Genomic DNA, 18,566 nt, shown 5'->3' with positions numbered 1-18,566 from the left:
TGCTTCACAAAGCCATGAGATTCATCAGAGACCCACACCAGAAGGAAAGAGAGAGGAGCCAAATATGGGGGTATCTGAGCTTGCTACCCTCACTGCAATCAGCAAAGTCCCTACTTTTTCTGTTTTAAACACTGGAGCCTCTGTCTAACTTTTCATCTGAAAAAGTAGATTCTGCTGCTGAAAGAAAAAAAAATAAAGCTTGGGAAGGAATATTACTGGAGAATGAAAGAAGTCAAACTGTGACCCCAGGGCCAAGAGGCTTTTAGGCTGAGGCATTAGAGATTTTTCCAAGCAAAGCAACACTGTGAAACGGGAAGCTGACCTGGATGGCGCCTCCTCAATTTCATTCATGTTGGGAACGCCCATATAATTTATTGTCCTAACTGGGACACTTTTGAGAATGAAATGGGGGGGGTCTATGAAAATTTACTGGTTGAGACAAGAGGCATAATCCCCCAAGACAGCCCCGGTCAAACCCGACTATTTGGTCACCCTAATTAAAGCAGGTACTGACGGTGTTGACAGGTTTTGGTGAGAAAGACAGACCCATTTCAAAGTATTTCATCAGTGTGAATTGCTGTCACATTGACTAAAGAAGATGGTTCCAATAAAGCAGTTAATTTATACAATTGGATTGAGCATGCATACCAAGGCATTTTTTTTCTCCCCCTTCACTAAATTGGAGTAGAAAGAGGAAACCTCCTTAAAGTTTCTTCAATATTAATGTCATAATTTTATATGATAGACCCACCCCTCCCCTGGCCATGAAAGCAGACAGCGCAGATTTGGGGGGACTGTCAAACTGAAGTCACTAAAATGACAAGAAAAGTTAGTTGGTATGCCTTTGCTTATGGACAGTTCCCAGGAGTAGATTCGGTTACGCCATTAACCAAACTCCAAAGCCCACAGTCACTCTCTGATTACAGATGTGTGCGTTCGTATCCCCCGTCTGTTACCACTGCTGGCCACCACTGTATGCCCAACCCCAAAGTCGTTCAGGTTCTGTTTGGGTGATAGTTAACACGTCTAACCACTTCACCGAAAGACCAACAAGAGGAAACCACCAGTGAGAGAGAAAGTTAGCTTATTACAAGTGCTGGCCACCTCACACCTTGTGTTTGTTCACTAACTTTGCCAGAAAGTTCCCTTCTGACAGCCTAATTTATAACTTTCTCTGAGCTGCCAAATCACCGCCCAGTAGACTTCTGTTACTCCTGCTCTGTTCCCCATTGATGGCCTTCTCTTGGAGCATTAAACAAAAATGCTCAGACCAAGCAAAAGTGTGACCCACATCAGGCACAAATAATCTACCTGTCACTCACCAACTACACTTGGCAATTGGCAACAATAATGTGGGCGGCCAAGTAATTATAGCAGGGAAGTTGGAAGAAGAAATTTATGAGTTTCAATCTAAATGCTTGGCATGCTGTATCACTAGAAAAACTGAGCTTCTAAAAATCAGAAACAGAGAACTGTAAAAAGTGTACAGATTAAAGGCTCTGAGTTACATATCAAGGGTCTTGTCGTTGTCAAAAAATATTTTATTTTCTAGGCATTTATGGTTCCTTGCCCTCAAATGGTTCCCTTGGATGCTTTGCTGAAGAATATGCAAACTCAGGAGAAATTATTAAAAACCAGCAAGCCACTGGTACCAGAACTAAACCAACACAAATAACACTGTCAACGATGCTTGCGTGATAACCATCTCCATGTGGTGGAATTAAGGTTGGTTTTTATTTAGTTCCTGATGGCTTTCTGTATTGTTTAAATTTTCTACTATAAACACATGTCTTTTATAATGAGAAAAATATAAATGTTGATAGAAAAAGGTTCTGGAATTAGGATTCAAATGCAAATGATGACAAAGCCCACTCTCTACCACTCCTCATGGCCTCTCCCCTACATCCTTCTTTTACACCCTTATCTATTTTATTTTTATTTAATAAATAGGCAAATCAAGTTGAATGTGTGCCAAATACTTTAAGCATTTCAAATGTATTAACTTACTTAAGCCTCACATCAACCTTGTGATGTGGGTTCATATTCTCATGTCACAGATGAGAAAGCTGAAGCACAGAAGGTTAGGTAACTCACCTAAGGTGGCACAGCTAACTAGTGGCAAAACTGGGATTCTTCCCCTGGCAGTCTGGCTCCAGAGCCTATGCTCTTAATTTCTCTGCTAAGCTGCCTAAACCTTCTACTTAAGATCAGTCCTCCCTGGTGCTCAAATTCTTTTCCAACCTGGCCAGGCCCCCATCACCTGTGTCAGAGCAGGGCAGTTAGGCCAACAGAGCATTTTTAATAAGAGAATGGCCTAGCCGGATTACTAGCGTAATCAGCTCTAGCCTCAAAGCCGCAGGATGAAAAGCTGCAGATGAAATCAACTCCCATCAGTGTCTATGACAGTGAGAAATAAAAGATGTGACGGATCCTTCTGCCTGAGAAAAATGATCACCACAGAATCATTTTTCTCATCTCATCCAGCACAAACTTAAGTTAAATTCCTTGGAAATACTTTTGCTTCCTCAGGTGGTCCCTGGTTTTCTATTTTTCTTAGTGTTGCCTTCTCAGCCCCCTCCTCCCCGCCACCCACTCACACACACACACAAGCCAGCCACATCCTTCCCTGAAAAGGGACTCCCCACACTGAGCCAGACAGCTGACCTCGCTAGACCCCAGATTTTCATCTGTAAACTCAGGAGTTTGAAGTGAGGATCTCCAATTAGAATGCCACCTGGCATTTGTGGAGGAAGTTGCATTTTGTAAGCTACTTCCACATCCATTATCTCATACGAGGTAGGTTCCCATCCGTTTTCCAGGTGAGGACACTGAGGTTTCTCTGTAGCGGAAAGGAAAACCCAGATCCACTGATTAGAAGCTCAGAGGGCCTTCCTTTTCACCCTTCAGCATCTAGGGATGCTGTTCACAGTCAGCAAGTTCACAGTCTATGTTTCTGCACCCACCTCCTAAGCCCCTGGCCCTCACTAGGGCAGCCCTGTTTATAAGCTGAAGCTAGTTGCTGCAGCAACCTAACTCCCAGAGACATGTAAGAAACTCACTTGGTACCTAAGTTCTGCAGTAATGAAAGGGCTCCCTTTAAGTTCATCCCCATGAGTCTGGACCAGCAGAGTCAGCCTCTGAGACCATGAACAGATGTCAGCTCTGGCCTGGGTTTTCTGGAAGTCACATCTGGCGGCCAGTTCCTTCCCTCCACAGCTGGTCATCATGGGGGCCGTGGGACCACCAACCAGTGCGGGTGTTGGGCGGGGGCGGGTGGTGAGAGAACTGAAGGATTATCTGGATCCTGGATTGACTCACCCTCTGGCTTTCATTTGTCTCTTTATGTATATGCGGGCTAAGCTGCTTCAGTCATGTCCAACTCTCTTGCAACCCCAAGGATTGTAGCCTGCCAGGCTCCTCTATCGACGGAGGTTCTCCAGGCAAGGGTACTGGAGTGGGTTGCCATTGCTTTCTCCAGGAGACCTTCCCAACTCAAGGATCGAACTGGCATCTCTTATGTCTCCTGCATTAGCAGGGAGTTCTGTACCACTAGCAGCACTTTTATGTATGTCTGATGTGCTATTTACATGCGTACTGTGTTGTGCGTATTTAGCCTTCCAGCAGGTCCTTACCTACACAACAGGAGTCCTTGGCTGAAGATGGAAAGAATGGATGTGATTCAAAATGCGTGGCAGCCAGGTCAGTATGAAGGCTTATAATACAAAAAGTTTAGGGCTAAAAGTTTGCACCCTAATTACAGTAAAAATAAACCCCACTTGCCTGAAACATTTCTAATTTACACCTGTTGTCCTGTTGTAATTTTTAATAGCAGCCTCTTTCATTCTCAAAAGTTTCCTACTTTGGGCAGTAATTATATGAATACATTATCTTTGATGTGAGATCAAAGACCACAAAACTACAGAATCTCTAAACGGAAAGGCATGCCAAAGACCTTTAAGCTCAACATCCCTTCCAGTGCTTGGAATCCCTTTTAAACACAATAGACTTTAAGCTCTATTAAGCAGCCCATTTGGACTCACAGCTTTATAAAGATTTTGAAGTCACTTCATATGTGTCTTCTTTGTCTCAGAAGTTGATAGAGTTCGTGTGCAGTACATTGTGGTAAGACATTTTTGTCTCCTATAGATTCATGTTGAGTGCAAGATTGAGAAACAGGGATTAGTTCCCCTCTTATAAGTAAATTGGTCAAGATTCTACAAGCTAGGGACCTCCTGGTGGTACAGTGGTTATGACTCTGTGCTCCCAGTTCAGGGTGCCCAGATTCAATCCCTGTTCAGGGAACTAGATCCCATATGCTACAGCTAAAAATCCTGCATGTAGCAAAAAAAGATCCGGTTGCCACAGGTAAGACCCAGCACAACCAAATACATAAATATTTTTTTAAGATTCTACAAGCTAACATCCATCAGCAAGACTGGGATTTGAACTCTACTCTGTGACTCAGATGGTAAAGAATCTGGCTGCATTGCAAGAGACCTGTGTTCAATCCCTGGGTTGGGAAGATCCCCTGGAGGAGGGAACCCACTCCAGTATTCTTGCCTGGAGAATCCCAGTGGACAGAAGAGCCTGGCGGGCTACAGTCCATGGGGTCACAAAGAGTCGGACATGACTGAACACCTAAGCAGAGCACACTTTCTGACCTTTCTGGCCTCGAAGGAAGGCCCTACATGTTGTTCCTAGTAGTGTCGGTGGCCTTCCACTTGGCCCACCTCCCCATTTCCTGCCTCTAGTTGGTACTTGTGGTGGGAAATCAAAAACTGTCAAAGATAGCTCTCACCAGGCGACCTTATGCCAGGCAACCTCTCCCACAATCTGTCAGTTCCTAAAGAACACACTTCTTCACAGAAGGGTAGAGACAGGGCACCCCGCTGAAGAAATTCCATCACAACCTCCAGTTTACAAGTGTCTGTTTTGGACGCAGTCCAGATCTAATGTGAAATGACACTGAATGGCTAACAGTTATTCAATAATTTCAATGTTGTCTTTCATTTTGAGGGAAAGACAAGAGCTGAGAGAGAGAAGGAGAAAGGGGCCTCGGAGCAGCTCTGTTGCCCTGGAGTGACTCGGCTACGGACCCATTTCCTGCCTGGGCTATCTCTTCAGAACAATTGTTTTCTTCTGTGAAGACACTTCAAAGGTTCTGGGAGACAGATGCTCTTGTGACTGGCCCTCGCGTGTAGCGGGAAGTCTGGGGAGAATGACGAAGCATTTCTCATGCCCCATGGACTGGGACGTGCTTCACAGCCGTGTGGCAGATATGAGTGGCTGTAGTGACCGCTTGCAGAGGTTCACAGGTGAGGCCAAGGTTGGGGGTGATGGGAAACTAGCACCACCCCATAAAATAAAGTCTGAGGAAACTATGAGGAAAGCAAGAGCAAACTGAAACACTGCCAGCTACGAGGTTGAAGTTCAGCTGTGGGTGTGCACGTTCGTGTGTGCGCAGGTGCTCTCATGTTCCTCTTATACTGTTTCTGCTCATCATTCTAGCTCGCCTACCACAGGCTTGGTCCCCATCCTCGTGGAGTGTACCGTGTCAGGGACTCTGTAAGCTCACTTCCTTGACCCTAGGTTATGAGGCAATGTGGCCTAGTGGAAAGAGACAGAACAGCTCAGCGAGCATGTTCAAGCTCTTTCACACTGATTAGGATCTCAGGTAGGATTTTCCAAAGTACAGTCCTTGTAGTATCATGCAGTGAAGATATTTTGCTTTAATTGTTTTGTAACTATTTAATATGTGAGTATCCCACTGGATTCCGGCTTCCCAGGGAGCACAGTGGTAAAGTTAGCCTGCCAGTACAGAGGATGCAGGAGACACGGATTCAACCCTGGGTTGGGAAGGTCCCCAGGAGTAGGAAACGGCAACACGCTCCATATTCTTGCCTGGAAAATTCCATGGGCAGAGGGGCCTGGCAGGCTACAGTCCATGAGGTCACAAAGTGTCAGACACGACTTAGCAACTGAGTACACACGCGTGTGTGTGCACACACACACACACACACACATCCTACTAGAGACAGTGTTTCCATGGATTTTATGGCTTAAGCAAAGCTAAGTAAAAATAGTGAATCAATTTTTTAATTAAGTAAATCATAGTGGAGGTGGTACAAAGAAAAAGCAGAGACTGTGAAAAAACAATTCGAAGAACTGAGTTTTTCAAATCCCTGAGATAATATGTGTGAAAATTAAAATGCATGGGGCCCATCAAAATAGAAGAGGTCAGAATTATCCCTCAGTGAGCACTGGGTTCCTCATGAATTCAGACAATGAAGGAAGCAACAATCTAGTAAAGAGTACTGTTCTGGCTGCATACGCCCTTGCAGACAGCTTAGCCATCATTCAGAAGTCACTGCATATGTGCTGATGCCATGGGAAGCTGACAAAGAGTTAGACCTAGTCCCTGGCCTAAAAAGAGTATAATTTAGTAGGAAAGAAAAGACGAGCACATAAATAACTGTAAAATGGGATAAGCTCCAAAGAGGAGGTACAAAGTCCCCATAAGGGGTACTCAAAGGATGGATAAGTCACGCCTGTTGGACAAGGTCAAAAAAGACTTCATGGAGATTTGAGATAAGCCTGGAAAGATGGGTAGGATTTCAATGACCTAAAAAAGAGAAGGTGGTGGGTAGGGGAGATATTCCAGAGAAGGAGAAACACTTGAGCAATGGTATGAAGACTGGGAAGTATATCAGGATGATAAGTTCCTTCTAGTTAGCTAAGATGGTGCATACAAACTGGGCGGAGGATGAGATGTTCAGTTCAGTCACTCAGTCATGTCCACCTCGTTGAGACCCCATGGACTGCAGCATGCCAGGCCTCCCTGTCCATTACCAACTCACAAAGTTTACTCAAACTCACATCCATTGAGTCGGTGATGCCATCCAGCCATCTCATCCTCTGTTGTCCCCTTCTCCTTCCACCTTCAATCTTTCCCAGCATCAGGGTCTTTTTCAATGAGTCAGCGCTTCGTATCAGGTGGACAAAGTATTGGAGTTTCAGCATCAGCGTCAGTCCTTCCAATGGATATTCAGGACTGACTTCCTTTAGGATAGACTGGTTGGATCTCCTTGCAGTCCAAGGGACTCTCAAGAGTCTTCTACAACACCACAGTTCAAAAGCATCAATTCTTTGGCGCTCAGCTTTCTTTATAATCCAACTTTCACATCCATACATGACTACTGGAAAAACCATAGCCCTGACTAGATGGACCTTTGTTGGCAAAGTAATGTCTCTGCTTTTTAATATGCTATCTAGGTTGGTCATGACTTTTCTTCCATGAAGCAAGCATCTTTTAATTTCATGGTTGCAGTCACCATCTGCAGTGATTTTGGAGCCCAAAAGAATAAAGTCAGCCACCATTTCCACTGTTTCCCCATCTATTTGCCGTGAAGTGATGGGACCAGATGCCATGATCTTAGTTTCCTGAATGTTGAGTTTTAAGCCAACTTTTTCACTCTCCTCTTTCACATTCATCAAGAGGCTCTTTAGTTCTTCTTCACTTTCTGTCATAAGGGTTGTGTCATCTGCATATATAAGGTTATTGATATTTCTCCCAGCAATCTTGATTCCAGCTTATGCTTCATTCAGTCCAGCATTTCTCATGCTGTATTCTGCATATAAGTTAAATAAGCAGGGTGACAATATATAGCCTTGATGTATTCCTTTCCCGATTTGGAGCCAGTCTGCTGTTCCATGTCCAGTTTGAACTGTTGCTTCTTGACCTGTATACAAATTTCTCAGGAGGCAGGTCAGGTGGTCTGGTAATCCCATCCCTTGAAGAATTTTCCACAGTTTATTGTGATCCACACAAAGGCTTTGGCATAGTCAATTATGCAGAAGTAGATGTTTTTCTGGAACTCTTTTGCTTTTTTGATGATCCAGCGGATGTTGGCAATTTGATCTCTGGTTCCTCTGCCTTTTCTAAAACTAGCTTGAACATCTGGAAGTTTATGGCTCACATACTGTTGAAGCCTGGCTTGGAGAATTTTGAGCATTACTTTACTAGCATGTGAGATGAGTGCAATTATGTGGTAGTTTGAACATTCTTTGGCATTGCCTTTCTTTGGGATTAGAATGAAAACTGACCTTTTCCAGTCCTATGGCCATTGCTGAGTTTTCCAAATTTGTTGGCATACTGAGTGCAGCACTTTCACAGCATCATCTTTCAGGATTTGAAATAGCTCAACTGGAATTCCATCACTTTCACTAGTTTGTTCATAGTGATGCTTCCTAAGGCCCACTTGACTTCACATTCCAGGATGTCTGGCTCTAGCTGAGTGATCACACCATCTTGATTATCTGGGTTGTGAAGATCTTTTGTGTATAGTTCTTCTGTGTGTTCTTGCCACCTCTTCTTAATATCTTCTGCTTTTATTAGGTCCATACAATTTCTATCCTTTATTGTGCCAAATTTGCATGAAATGTTCCCTTAGTATCTCTAATTTTCTTGAAGAGATCTCTAGTCTTTCCCGTTCTGTTGTTTTCCTCTATTTCTTTGCATGGATCACTGAGAAAGGCTTGTCTCCTTGCTATTCTTTGGAACTCTGTGTTCAAATAGGTATATCTTTCCTTTTCTCCTTTGCCTTTTGCTTCTCTTCTTTTCATAGCTATTTGTAAGGCCTTCTCAGACAACCATTTTGCCATTTTGCATTTCTTTTTCTTGGGGATGGTCTTGATCACTGCCTCCTGTACAATGTCACAAATCTCCATCCATAGTTCTTCAGGCATTCTATCAGAGCTAATCCCTTGAATCTATTTCTCACTCCACTGTAAGGGATTTTTTTTTAGGTCATACCTGAATGGTCTAGTGGTTTTCCCTACTTTTTTCAATTTAAGTCTGAATTTAGCAATAAGGGGTTCATGATCTGAGCCACCATCAGCTCCCAGTCTTGTTTTTGCTGACTGTATAGAGCTTTTCTATCTTTGGCTGGAAAGAATATAATCAGTCTGATTTTGGTATTGACCATCTGGTGATGTCCATGTGTAGTCTTCTCTTGTGTTGTTGGAAGAGGGTGTTTGCTATGACCAGCAGCATTCTCTTGGAAAAACTCTGTTAGCCTTTGCCCTGCTTCATTTTGTACTCCAAGACCAAATATGCCTGTTACTCCAGGTATTTCTTGACTTCCTACTTTTGTATTCCAGTCCCCTATAATGAAAAGGACATATTTTAAGGATGAGATGGGGTTAGAGTAAAACAGGTCTTGAAGAGCAGACATTGTACTTTGTTTAGTGGAACTAGTATCGGGGGTAATGGGAGAGTTTAAAACTTGACTGGATATGTACTAGAGGAAACTAAACCTGTAAAGGGACCAGAAAAAGAGGCTATTGTCACAGCCCTAGTTATCGTGATTGGCTAGTAGACATGTAATAAAATGTGAGTTTGGAGGACCAAAATAATGACTTTCAGAAAAACTGTCTAGGGCCTGGAAGTTGATTATAGGTAGAGAGCTGAATAGGGAAGATCTAAGGAAAACTAGATAACTGGACCCCTCCTATTCTTCTGATATATTAAAAATTCATTAATTACATTATAATAAATATATTAATATTATATAATACTATCTTACATATCATGTATGTATAAATACATGAATATATGTATCTATAATATATAAAACATGTTCTATAAATAATACATATATTACATATAATGAACCATTGCAATTTCATCTGTTTAATCTTGATTTATTGCTGTGCTTGGATTTACGTGTGTGAATGTGCAGATAGCAAACCACCTATTTTTCTTTTCTAAAATAAGGATCATCTTCTTGGTCTTCTATTCTTTTCACCACCCCTCCTTGTCTTTTCTGCTGAACACCCTTCTCTCTTGATGCTAATGCTAATGTGGTCCCCAAAGGCATTTATCTGTCTATTACATCACTTATGGATGATATAATACGGGTGTTTGCTTTGGCCTACAATTTAAGTATAAGTTGGCCTATATATAAATATGCATAATATTTATATATGTATTATAACAGACATATATATTTGAAACAAATTTTGCAGATATGATTAAAGTTACAGACCCTGAGTAGGGAAGAATATCCTGGATCAGTCACGTGGGCCCAACCTTACACCTGAGTCCTTAAAAGTGGAGAGCTGCTCAGAGCTCAGCTGTGTCTGACTCTTTGCAACTCCATGTACTATAGCCAGCCAGGCTCCTCTGTCCATGAGATCCTCCCCCAAGGGATCTTCCTGACCCAGGGATAGAATCCGCATCTCCTGCACTGCAGGCAGATTCTTTATCCTCTGAGCCATGGAGGAAAACCACTTCTTTTTCCCAGTTGGGATCAGAGAGAGAGAGAGACTGAGGACAGAGACAGGGTCATGGAGATGTGATGTGGCTGGCTTTGGAGATGGAGGAACTTGGGCAGCCTATAGGTAAATGGAAAAGGCAAGGACACAAGTTCAACCCTAGAGCCTCCAGAAGGATGCAGGTATATGGCATGCAGAAATGCTGCTGCCTGCCTGGCTTGCTTCCTCCACTACTAGGAGGCTAACAGCCTGAGGAAGTCACTCAAACTCTCTGAGTCTCCTTGGCCTCAGCTGAAACAGGGGTGATACCTTGTCACAGAGGGTCAGGAGGCTCAGTCAAATCTCAAATCTTTTGGCCCTTGCTACTAGTGCACAGGACAGTCAGTAGGAAGTGTCAGGGCTTCTGCAAAAATAGCTCATTCAACATCATTTTATCAGATCATGCTCCTTCTCTGTTCAAAGCCTTTCAGAGGCTCTTCTTCTTACTCATAGGCCATCCTAAAGACTTCCCCTCTTCTTCAAGTCTTCATCACAATCTGACCCCATTTCCTCTCTGACTGCCTCTCTTTCTGCTCTTCTCCTTGCCAAATTTGCTCCAGTCATACTGGCCACCTTGCTGTTTGGGAGGCACACCAGGCAGCTTCCAGCCTCAAGACATTTGCACTTGTTTTCTCTTTCTAGAATCCGCTTCCCCCATAGCCATGTCGCTTTTTCCCTCAACTGCTTCAGATCCTCGTTCAAATATTACTTTTTCCCCTAATAACCCAACTTAACACTGCAGGACCCCCAACCATACACTCCTCGACCCCTTCTTCTATTTCAGTTTCCTCCATAGCATTTTGTCTTTTCACATAACATATATTTTGTTTGTTTTGTTTACAACAAAATACATTCCATTGGAAGGTAAGCTCTATGAGGGCTCTTCATGGGAGATGTATAAGAGGTACATCATAAATATTTGTTGGATAAATAAGTCAGTGTGTTCATAAATCTATAATCAAGAAATCAATATCAGCATTGTCTCCTGCTAAAGACCTCTCTCCTTTCACTTACGGATGAAACAACGAAATCAAAAGAATGGTAATAGACCTGTCATTGAACAATGAAGCTGAAGCTAAGATCAAGTTGTTGACTAATCTTGCTGTGTTCAACCAGCTCAAAGGAGGAATAGAAATGTGGTCAAGGGCCCAAGACCCAGCTCTTGTCTCCTGGCCAAAGAGAACCCAGAGAGAGCCAGCCTTCTGATTTCCCATCCTTCCTGGTTTCAACCAGTCTCTAAAAACCATAAGAACAGTTTGTCTCAGTATTTCAATACTTCCGCTTCCAGGCCTAGGAAAGAGCAGGAAGTGTGGGGGCGTGTGAAAATTTACAGAAAAGAAGAATTAAACCCACTACAGGTAAAGGACTCAAAGACTTCCTCTGTCACCTGTTAGAGCACGTGAGCTTTAATGTGCTCTCACTGAGCCTAGGGGGACTGTTCTCAGGCAGAAAAACCAAAATCCAAAGTGTGAGTGCTGATCCTCAGTCATCCAACACAAACTTATTCCAGGACAACTGTGTGCCCAGAGGAAGACAGATACGATCCTTGTCCAAGTGAGCTTATACTTCATGGTGGTGTAATGTTAGGAGGATAAACTCAGTTCGGGATCTACTTTCTCAGTAGCCATGCTGAGTTTTCAGAAGTGTCCCCAAGGGGAGCTTTAGACTGTGAGGAGTCGTACATAGGTTTTAAGGCAAGCTTTCAAATCAGGCCTATGAAGACTCCAGCCTTGGCTATGTTGTGCTTACTAGCTAAACTTACTTACTAAACTTCCTAAAGGAAGGGCTGTGTTTTTTCATTTACCACTCTATCCCCAGCACTTAGCATAGCACCTAATTCTCTTAACAAATACTTGCTGCTTAAAAAAGTTGAACTCTCAGAGTCTTCATTTCCTCATCTGTATAAACCCCACTTCATGGAACTACATGAGGATAACACATCGAGCATGTTAAGGGCTTACACAGTGCCAGGCCCATGATAAGCATTCAGATAATGAACTGCTATTCGGGTGCCAAGGGTGGTGATCCGATGGTTGAGGAGGTTCAGTTAGCACTGGATAAATTGTGGCACATTCCTATCCCTAACGATTTGTTCAGTCTCAAACCCTGGACTAAGCAAGGGCTTGAGTAGTTGGATTAAGGTGGTCCGTTTCTGTTAGAAAAGTCTTGTTCAAATTGAGCCAGAAACTCTGGAAAGGGGAAGAGTGTGTTTTACATCCCAGCTGGTGGGGCGACTGGCAGCAGAACTGAAAGAGCATGACTCAGCACAGCCCGCGTGGGGGGCTGAGGCCCCGCCCTCTCTGCTGTGGGCCTGGAGCGGGGAGGGGCACCAGGTTGAACTGCATCTGATAAGTGCATTGCAAAGGGCAAGAGGAGGCAGCTGGAACATTTTCCCAGCCATTCCTCGGTTAGATTCTCAAAGCAAAAAAAAAAAAAGGAAATAAAATGCTAACTGTCCTTTCCCTAACAACCTATCTTCACATGCAACCTAGCAAAGTTTCCCTTGAAGTTCTGTAGTCCATTTCCTCAGTAGGTCTACAGGGCCATCTGCCAATGTGCAGGGGTTTAATAAACACCGAAGGTCTTTCTAGAAGCTGAAAACCCTAGGATTCCTTCAAAGCTTTGGAGGTTCAGCTCAGAATCTCCTTGGTTACCAGGAATGGGTCTCAGAGCTTCAAGCTGAGCCATACTTTCTGGAAAACTGTGCTCTTTCTAATACTTCTCATTATGGTAATAATATAAATGGGATCTCTTCCAGAAATAAAAACAAAGAGCCTCTAGATAGTTTGGCATCAAAAATATCTTGATGCCAAAGATATTTGTGAAAGAGATCCACAGGAATAAGATAGAAACAATCATTTCAGAAGTGCTTGATGATACAGGTGGGTTTCCTGTGGTAGAAATGGGGAATGTCTTCTCAAAGAAACGGAAAATGCAATGACAATGATTTCAAGTAACAGTCGGTATTAGTGGCTTTAGCCATTTACGTTACCTTTTCCTTATTTTAGACATCTAGCTTTAACTGCTCTAATAAACAGCAGCAATTTGATTAGCAAGGGTTAACAAGCTGAGCACTGAAGAACTGATGCTTTTGAACTGTGGTGTTGGAGAAGACTCTTGAGAGTCCCTTGGACAGCAGGCAGATCCAACCAGTCCATCCTAAAGGAAATCAGTCCTGAATATTCATTGGAAGGACTGATGCTGAAGCTGAAACTCCAATACTCTGGCCACCTCATGCAAAGAACTGACTCATTGGAAAAGACCCTGATGTTGGGAAAGATTGAAGGTGGGAAGAGAAGGGGACAACAGAGGATGAGCTGGTTGGATGGCATCACCGACTCAGTGGACATGAGTTTGAGTAAACTCTGGGAGTTGGTGATGGACAGGAAGGCCTGGCATGCTGCAGTCCATGGGGTCGAGAAGAGTCAGACACGACTGAATGACTGAACTGAACTGAACAGGTTCTTCTAATTTTTGCAAGGACTATGTGGTGGAGAAGACTCCTGAGTTCCACTTCTCTAAATAACCAACTATTCCTCAGCATCTTTGTGTAAAGCCACCGCAGCTGTGGGGGAGGAGAGACATTTCAGGAATAGCTCAGAGCAAAGTACTAATTGAAAAACTTCTCACAAAGCAAGCAGAGTTCATCAGCCTCTTCAGCCTTAGACTGAGGCCCTCCCTACTGTATGCAACTCTCCGTGTTAGCTATTGGGAATACAGGGTGATTGAAGAATGGGGCCCCAGCCCTGTAAAAGGCCCCTAGGTACGCAGATAAATGCAATGAAACATCATGGGTGGTAAAAAAAAAAAAAAGCATATGAAAAGTGGTGAGGTTGGGGGAGTCAGAATGCATCTTCAAGGATGATCAGGATCTACCAACCCAAGACACAATGGAGCGGCGGAGCAGATACACAGGCTCTACTTCCTTCGGGGCTTTATGGAGAAAAGCTGACTGATTCATATAAAGGGACCCGCAGTTGTCTTCAGAAGGGTAGAATGATGCGCCTTGTCCTAAGGTCTTTATTTTTGCTTCTACAGCTAGAGAGAATTTTTCTCAGATGTCTCTTGGGTGAGCATCCCAGGCAGCTACTTCCAGGGCCATTGGTGCTACAACTGGACAAGAAGAAAGGAGGGTGTGAACGCAGCAAGAGCTTTGCTGTGAGCAAGGTGACCTCACCCCTCCCCCCAACCTTAGGTTTGAAATTGAGAAACCCAGAGATGACCACAGCCTCAGGCCACTGTGTGCAAAAATGGGAAATGTCACTCACCAGGTCCTCCCCTGTGTCAAACCAGAATCGTCAGCCTATAGATTCGGGAACTAAGTGGCTTGATCATTTTGCACGTAAGCCGTATGCATTGGTCCAAAGGAGACCCATGAGCAACAATTCAATTTAGAGTTCACTGAACCCTCTGGTTTGGGAAGGAAATTGCTAGTAATCAATTGCAGCAAGCACACAGGCTCAGGGCCAGGAAGAGAAAAATCACTTTAATGGGCAAAGCAGATGTTGCTAAACTCATTGCAAAAGTGAGATGGGCATGGAGCCAAGCCTTGCATGAGAGATGCTGATCTGTTCTTCTGAATGAAGAAAGCAGAGATACTTCAAAAGGGGGTTTCTATGAGGGAAGCCAGAGGTCTGTGTCCCTATTAGCTTGAATAAAAGAAAATGCAGAAGTGCTCAGGTGTCCCATACACCACAGGACTTAACGCTGTTAACATCTCATAAGGATTTTAAGCAAGTCCAGAATACTAGCTGAAAACCACCAGGGGAGTCTTCATTCTGTTCTAAGATGGCTATGTGGTATAATGGAAAGAACATGGGCTTTTTAGGCATCAGACCTGTTTTTTTCCATCAATTAGCTGATTCCACCATCAAGAACTTGTATGACCTTGGGCAAAGTTCTAACTGTTTCAGTCTCAGCTTTCTCAGCTGTGAAATGGGCCAAATCTGACTTAGCATCTGAGAACAGTGGTGAGCATTAATGCTGATGTCTGTAAATGCCATAAAGAAACACAGTTAAGCAATAACCTGTTTTCAGAGCCCCGAGAAACCTGATGTCATTAGGATGTAGGAGAATTGGTTCCTGATGGAATGGGGAGGTGGGAGAGGGGGAATTTCTGGTCATCTAGCTTTGCCGCTGCCTCTCAGTGATAGATCACTTCACAGACCGAATGTTTCTTTGTATGTTTAGGTAGATAAAATATCTCTCAAACATATAAGAGTTCAAAAGGCCGTCATGTACACTAATAATGTTTTCGTAAAGTAACTTCTACTCTAAGTCCCCTAAAGAAAGAGTCAATTCTGGGTCCCCAAATTTGAAAGGTTCCTTCTTTATCTAATTCCCACTCATTCTTCGAGGGTGAAAAATACCCCTCCTCTGAGAATCATCACAGACTCACTATCTAACTATTGCCCTATTTTTGACATTGCCTTTGCTTTTATCAGCTGATTTAAACCCCTCCCAGAACAAGATAGGTTCAATGTCAAACATATTTATTAAAAACTTTAAATACTACTTACTCAGCTCTTTGGCCTGCAATAGCAAACTGTCTCACAGGACTCTTTACCTGAATCACGCTGATTTCCCCAAAATATTTTGTAACTTTCTGGAGTTCAGATATTGATCATAAACTATTTAACATCTCCAAAGCAGAAGGCAGAAAGACCCAAGAGTTCCCTGATTTGACTAGCTGTGTTTTCTCTTACCTTTTCTAAGCCTTACTTCTCTCTTCTGTGAGCTGCAAATAATCACAGTGCATTTCTCCTGGGGCTTACGTGAAGAGTTTATTAAGTCACTCCGGTACAGGACTTCCCCAGTAGCTCAGACAGTAAAGAGTCTGCTTGCAATACAGAAGACCTGGGTTTGATCCCCGGATGGAGAAGATCCCCTGGAGAAGGGAATGGCTACCCATTCCAGTATTCTTGCCTGAAGAATTCCATGGACAGAGGAGCCTGGTGGGTTACCGTTTATGGCGTCACAAAGAGTCAGACAGGACTGAGTGGTTAATACTTTCACTTTTTTCATCCAGGGCCTAGCACCGCCGTGTTAGTTGAGTGGAAACAGTTGCTCTTCCAGAAGCTTCTTCACTCAGAAAGGCTAGCCCGTGGTGTAAATACCTAGAATATTGACTGTATTCACATCCTCTGAGATTTCCAAACCTCAGGCCATTTCCGGAAAGTGGCCCCTCTTCAGCAAGCTACGTCCCACTGAAAACTGGTTTCCAAGTTGCCATCAGCTTTAGCATGTCCCTGATAAGTTAGCAAAGCTCCCAAGGGACTTTGGCAGTGAATTTCTGGGGGCTGGTGAGAGGAGGATGTTTACCAGAGCGCAAAGGCCAGGTCCCGAGCAGAGAACATTTTGGCCCAGATAGATCTCAGAGAAGGCATTTTTGCCAAGCAGACTCCATTCTCAGGTTCTGAAGTCAGCGTCAGAAACTAAACAAACCTTCCCGGGTTCACATTTGTTTACTTTTAGCAAAAGGCAACTTCCTGTTTGAAAGGAAAGGGGCAGTAAAGCTTTCTATAGCCTCTGGGACATAAAGTCTCCCCTCGAAACAATTGATCTGTTAGGCGTAAATGAATCAAACCCACACAATGGGGATCTCCCTTCCCCTGAAAACGCTCACGTTTTAATAGGGAAAGTGCTCAGCAAAACCAAAACAAATATTTTTTTCGACTGTTGGCCCGTGAGGATCGTTTAGGCCGTTTCTTCTTCTGAGAGGAAGAAAAACAGACATTAGGAGAGAGTCAAGCTACATGTGCTCGGTCAGGAATGTCACTTTGGACACACTTGGGGGCTGAAATTTCGGTTACACAGAAAGACAGAAAGTTTAAGTTCCCACAGTCACTCAAACCACATTCCCCAGCATGAAGAGAGAACAACTGGATCTTTCATTAGATGACTACGTCCCCAGCCACACCCTCTAGGGCCCCGAAATTCCCTTGGACGGTCCCACGACCTGCACTTGGGTTTGAACACCCACCAACAGCCCCTCACAAATCCATCATAAGCCTTTTACAAGGACCCTAGATTACTGACTCTGTATGTGAGGGGTGAGCGGAAGCATCTGAAATTAATTTTTAGAGCAGCTAGCAAAGTTAGCATAAACCTCGGGTTTATTTATAATCCAAGTGCTCTCTATAAATCTTGGGTCTTTGTGTCATAAAATATTAAATTTGTAAAGACCTTCAAAATCATCGGGTCAACGCTTCCACATTCACCCATGCACAGACACATAAATAATACAGATGAAGAGGGAAGCAGTGTAGGGAAGCTTCTTCCCTGGGTTGTAAACTCCTTGCTCCTTAGAGCAAGAGCTATTCTCCGTATCTGTGTGTTCTCCATCAGAGATCTATGAACATAGGACAGGAAGAAAGTGGTGAGTGAACAAGTTCTGGTCTGCAAAGTCAGAGACAGCACACAGGACTTCTGACTTTCAGCCTTGTGTGTTCCCCACAACCCCACCTCATGTGTATCCACTAGATTGTAGTCTCCTGGTGGACTGGGGAGGTAGCTTGCTGTCCTTTTGGACCATCAAATCCTAGGCATTGAGCTCAACAAGCACTTGATCAAAGTATCTTGAATGTGTAAAGAATTAGTGACTGATTGAGTAGATAAGCACAAATATTCCTCTTAAAGGGGGACATTCCTTCCTTCTCTAGGATACTGGGTTTAAGAAGTGGGTTTGCACATGTTCTATACCTCCTTTGAAGCCTTCCTCTTGGCTTAGATGATCATAAAAATGAAAGGCAGCTTGACAGGCGATCTCACCCTCACTACAGTGCTGCCAGGTCCCTCGCCACAAACCAAAGCTAACCAAATCCATCGTCTACTTCAACTTTTAACGCAAGGATCCATCATGGCCCCGTCCTGATCCCTCACTTATCTCTGGCTCCCATCTGCTGATCCATTTTACCTTCAGCCTCCCTACCAAAGTGAGCATCTCCAGGTTTGGGAACTTAATGAGGTCTTTCATGACCTCAGGCTGCTGGGCATGCTGTGGTCTCCATCCAGAGTATACTGTACTAACCATGACCACTGCCATCACCACAGTCACCTCCACCACTACCACCATCATCATTTTCACCACCACCACCATCACTCACCACCACTTCCAATCAAAACCAACCTCCCTCCACCACCATCACTGCCCTCCCCCACCCCACCAGTGACCACTACCTCTTTAAACTTGAAAAAAAATGTCTTCTTCCTCTCTTAAGAGCCAGCTCAAGTGGAACTTCCTAAATCCCTCC

General features: G+C 43.7%; 1 long non-coding RNA gene across 8 annotated transcripts in view; it reads right to left on the bottom strand.

Annotated features, from left to right (window-relative positions):
• The window catches only part of LOC110128832 (uncharacterized), a 66,173-nt gene extending 49,447 nt beyond the window's left edge, over nt 1-16,726 (bottom strand). For 7 of the 8 annotated variants that reach the window (XR_011488715.1, XR_011488718.1, XR_011488717.1 and 4 more), the window contains exons 1-2: nt 16,020-16,726; nt 6,877-9,163 (exon numbers count right to left, since the gene is read on the bottom strand). This is a non-coding gene — a long non-coding RNA (uncharacterized lncRNA). The remainder of the gene's footprint in view (nt 1-6,876; nt 9,164-16,019) is intronic. The other variant, XR_011488719.1, reaches the window with a different exon arrangement.
• Nucleotides 16,727-18,566: the final 1,840 nt, after the last annotated feature.

This window comes from Odocoileus virginianus, chromosome 7 (genome assembly GCF_023699985.2).
Source record: "Odocoileus virginianus isolate 20LAN1187 ecotype Illinois chromosome 7, Ovbor_1.2, whole genome shotgun sequence".
Taxonomy (NCBI): Eukaryota; Metazoa; Chordata; class Mammalia; order Artiodactyla; family Cervidae; genus Odocoileus; species Odocoileus virginianus.
This window is presented reverse-complemented; position numbering and strand designations above follow the sequence as displayed.